The following is a 5,344-nucleotide window of genomic DNA, read 5'->3' as shown; positions in this document are numbered from 1 at the left end:
AGAAGACAAAAAGCAAATGCAACAATGCAGATCTATCCGACTACCGGGCACTCGGCAACACTTATACAATTTTACTTCACAGACGGCGCCGACAACACATATTCCCAAAGCAAAAGAAAAGAGAACCACCCTCCAGGATGAGGGGGGTAGGTGGGCCTGGGGCCGAGACCGTGTCGGGCCTACCCGTCTGATGATGAGACGCGAAGTGGCGGTGGTGCCTCAACTCCGCGGGCCTCGCGGACAGTGTCTGGGAGTGGGTTGGGAAGGGGGCCCCCTTTTGTCGCATTATCTCAGCGCGGGGGGAAACAGGAGGGGGTTGCTGATGCTCGGGGAAAGGGGGATTTCACAAAATCTCGGGTCCCGCGACGAGCGTCTCCACCACGACCTCGGTCGCGCCGCCGGCCTTTTCCTCCGCAGTTCCCCGAATCCGACGCGAGCACCCCCTCAACCGCCTTCGCCGCCGCCGCCTCTCCACAGCTCCGTCCTCTTCACTCCGACTCCGCGAACTCCCAACTGCGAACTGCCAACTGCGAACTGCCAACTGCGAACTGCTTCTCCGAACTCAACTCTTCCTCCGCTTCCAACTGCGAACTCGTCTGACGAACGCAGTCGTTCTTATAAGCCCCGTGGCTTCGCTCTTTCGTCTTTGACCCTCCGCCTCCAACCTTTCACCTCGCTCCCCATTGGCCCGAGGAAAAGTGGGCGTGAATGCTTTTCGATCCATGAATTTGCATATAGCGACCGCCCTCCAACGCCCTGGAGGCGGGGCCAAACCGCCCCTCGCTCACCGATTGGACGGAACAAAAGTGGGCGTGAGTCGTTCTTGATCCGTTTTTCTGCGGAAAGTCCGCGATGCTTTTGAACACGCTCCTCGGTGCGCGCCCTGCACGAGTCCAGCATCGGTGCCCACGAGTGGCGCGAGATGATGGTGATGCGATGGTGGCGAGTTGTGACGGTAAAGGTCGTGGCGGTTGTGGTGAAGCGGCGTTGTGGTTGGTGGTTGTTGTTGTGATGGCTGTTGAGACGTGGTTGGTGGTGGTAATAATGGCGGTTGGTCCAAAATAAAGATAGTAAAAGAAAAACGGCTATCCTGAAGAGTCGCAGCCCTCATGAATGACATTTATTCCCTCTAGACAACGGGTTTGGGCCTAACTACACATATACTTACCGAGATATCTCACCTAAGGGACCTGAATGGTGGTTTGCGAATTTGGTCAACCACAACAATATATATATATATATATATATATATATATATATATATATATATATATATATATATATATATATATATAAAAATATATATATAATTTCAGCAATCTCTGTGTGTCTGTGTCTGTCTGTATGTGTGTGTCTGCAACTGCCGTTTCTCGACAACCCCTGGTCCGATATAATTGAAACTTGCCAGGAATATTGCGAGGGACCTGAGGGTGTGCTTTTCGTGGTTTGATATTAATCGGACAAGCGGCTCCCAAGTTACGGCTATTTATTTATCAACCAATGACAGGACACAGTGCTTTGACGTCACAATAAAAAAAAAATTTGCACGTACAGCCACGCATGTACGGGCACACACATACGGGCCTGCACTGGTATGTATAATTCCAGCAATCTCTGTGTGTATGTCTGTCTGTCTGTGTGTGTCTGCGACCGCCGTTTCTCGACCACCCCTGGTCCGATCTAATTGAAACTTGCCAGGAATATTGCTGAGAACCTGAGGATGTGCCTTTTCGAGGTTTGATATTAATCGGCCAAGCGGTTCCCAAGTTAAGGCCATTTATTTATCAACCAATGACATGACACGGTGCTATGACATCACTATTCTTCTTCTTTTTTTTTGCACGTATTACAATGTCACAATTGCAGAGTGCGTGGGTTACAGATTGCATGGGTTACAGATTGCGCGGGTTATAGATTGTGCGGGTTATAGATTGCGTGGGTTATAGATTGCGTGGGTTATAGATTGCGTGGGTTACAGATTGCACAGGTTACAGATTCTGCGGGTTACAGATTGCGCGGGTTACAGATTGTGCATTTACCAGATTGCGTGGGTTACAGATTGCGTGGGTTACAGATTGCGCGGGTTATAGATTGCGTGGGTTATAGATTGCGTGGGTTACAGATTGCGCAGGTTACAGATTCTGCGGGTTACAGATTGCGCGTTACAGATTGCGCGGGTTACAGATTGCGTGTGCTACAGATTGTGCATTTACCAGATTGTGTGGTTTACAGATTACGTGGGTTATAGATTGCGTGGGTTATAGATTGCGCGGGTTATAGATTGCGCGGGTTATAGATTGCGCGGGTTACAGATTGCGCGGGTTACAGATTGCGCGGGTTACAGATTGCGCGGGTTACAGATTGCGCGGGTTACAGATTGTGTGGGTTATAGATTATGCATTTACCAGATTGCGTGGTTTACAGATTGCACGGGTTACAGATTGCGCGGGTTATAGATTGTGCGGGTTATAGATTGCGCGGGTTACAGATTGCGCGGTTTACAGATTGCGCAGGTTGCAGATTGCGCGGGTTACAGATTGCGTGTGCTACAGATTGTGCATTTACCAGATTGTGTGGTTTACAGATTACGCAGCTTACAGATTGCGCGGGTTACAGATTGCGTGGGTTTTCGATTGTGCGGGTTATAGATTGCGTGGGTTACAGATTGCGCGGGTTATAGATTGTGCGGATTTCAGATTCCGTGGCTTACAGATTGTGCGGGTTTACAGTTTGCTGAGTTAACAGTTTGCTCGGTTAACAGATCATGCGGGTTCCAGATCGAGCGGGTTCCAGATCGAGCGGGTTCCAGATCGAGCGGGTTACAGATCGAGCGGGTTACAGATTGTGCGGTTGGCAGATTGCGTGGGTTAACAGATTGCGCGGTTAACAGATCGTGCGGGTTCCAGATCGAGTGGGTTGCAGATTGCGCGGGTTAACACATTGTGCGGTTAACAGATCGTGCGGGTTCCAGATCGAGCGGGTTGCAGATTGCGCGGGTTAACAGATTGCGCAGGTTATAGATTGCGTGGGTTACAGATTGCGCGGGTTATAGATTGTGCGGCTTTCGGATTCCGTGGCTTACAGATTGTGCGGGTTTACAGTTTGCTCGGCTAACAGATCGTGCGGGTTCCAGATCGAGCGGGTTACAGATCGAGCAGGTTACTGATTGCGCGGGTTGCAGATTGCGCAGGTTAACAGATTGCGTGGTTAACAGATCGAGCGGGTTCCAGATCGAGCGGGTTGCAGATTGCGCGGGTTAACAGATTGTGCGATTAACAGATCGTGTGGGTTCCAGATCGAGCAGGTTCCAGATTGCGCAGGTTAACAGATTGCACGGTTAACAGATTGTGCTGGTTACAGATTGCGTGGTTCACGTGGACATAGCTGTGTGTTTGGACTTGACTGCTGTGTTAGTGGGTTTACACCAAACCTGCCAAGCGACATGCTTCTGAAGTGCAGCCCGAAGGCTCTCAAACAGTGCAACCATTGAATGTTACATTCAGCCCTTGTGGGGGGATTGATAGATGTTGATTCTGGAGCTAGTCCGAGACAAAAACAAATTACTTGAGACATTGCTATCAATGCAGCTTCAGCAGATCACATATAGTGACGTCAAGAGTGTTGAACGATTTGGAATCCACTCATTTGTGCAGTTCTGATGGGATTGAACATCGAAATGGGTGAAACGATTTGTGAACATTATTACCATACCTTCTTTACTCCACCTTTTATTACTTACCATATGGATAGGTCGGCCATGTGGAACATTTATGGCTCAAGTCTTTCACGAACCACTGGCCAGGGCTGTCGTTTGAGTTGAGATGTTAGATTGAAGGTGATTTGGGCAGGAATTGGTAACTTGTTCAGGCGATAACTCACCTACTCTTCGCCAAAGCCACTCCGCGATCTTTAACGTCCATCAGTTAATGTTAGCAGCCAGGACGCCTGGCTTAACGTCCATTCTATTGACTGCACGGTCTGTGATGCAACGCTCTGCTTGCGAAGCACCAGGGTGACAGGTCATGGCAATGTCAGGAATCGAACCTTGGCTAGACAATTTTAAAGACAAGTGTGCTACCTCCACACCGCCAATTGTAGGAGTGGAATAATTATTTTATATCTGGTCAAACATCTCCTGTGGCTCCAGGTGTGTACCGACTCACATTGAACCAATTGCTCCTTTCCCCCAACATGACCATCATAAGTGAGCTGGCAATGCTGTAAAATCACGTCCGATCGATGAATACGTGAACTACAATGGAGAACTCATCCTTTACAAGAATTAGAGTCCTTATAAGGATTGCTTGAAGAAGGGCTCACGCCCGAAACATCACCTCAACTTTCCTTGGCGGTCAGCACAACTCATCTATCATTTAGTAAGATGATGAAGTGAGCCTGGCCTCCTTTATCACCTCCACCTTCGGTGGCGGAGGTTATGTTTCCACCCCTGTTTATCTGTTTCTGTCTATTTGTCTGTCAGTGAGAAGGATATCTCAAAACCTTGTGGACGGGGTATGACAAAACTTGGTGGACAGGTTGGGTATGTAATGAGGAAGTATTGGTTAATTTTTGGTGAGGATCCAGATCCTATAATCTAAAAGTGATTATTCACCATTGAGAGATAGGGCCAAAAAGGAGATATTGCATGGTATTTCAAAAGGTTATTGATGGATTATTACAAAACTAGGTGGATGAGTTGGGTCAGTGACAAGAACAAGCCGATTCGATTTTGGTTATGGTCCGGATTCAGATCCAACCTATCGGTGGGACTGTTCAAAACTTAAACTGTTCAGCCTTGCGAGGGTATGCGTGCGCTCTACCCAGTGCCCGTTCTAGTTAGCCCGTCGCCCGTGCAGCGGAAGACCGGGTTTTGCAATCACTTCTGTCTGTCTTTTTTGGTTCGCGAGCGCCAGCAGTGACCACTATTCTCGTTGTGTCTGTGTGTGTCTGTCTGTTTGTGACTGTCTGTTTGTTTGTGACTGTCTGTTTCCAGAGCATAGCTCCATGACGTTTGATGCGATCTTCATGAAACTTGGACACAAGCTGGATATCATGCTCTCGTTGTGTCTTTTTGTATGAGGGGCGTCCCACGCCCACTTGAACTTTTTATTTATTTATATTTTTTCTCGCAATTTAATTTCCTAGAAGCTGTGCGTAATGTCCATAACTACAACATATAAAAAATCCGATTTGATTTGGTCAATTTTGACGGAAGAGATAGGTTTTTTACGGTAGGGCTTCCTCAAAAGTTTCCACTAACTCAATTGTACCTATCGTGGCATTGTTCAATAATGTCGGCAAACCATCGTCGCCTCCCGGCTAGTTTTTTTTTTACCATTTGAGC

The sequence above is a fragment of the Eptatretus burgeri genome, chromosome 14 (assembly GCF_056783735.1).
Source record: "Eptatretus burgeri isolate ZD-2024b chromosome 14, Ebu_testis_v1, whole genome shotgun sequence".
Lineage (NCBI taxonomy): Eukaryota > Metazoa > Chordata > Myxini > Myxiniformes > Myxinidae > Eptatretus > Eptatretus burgeri.
Note: the sequence above shows the minus strand (reverse complement) of the source record.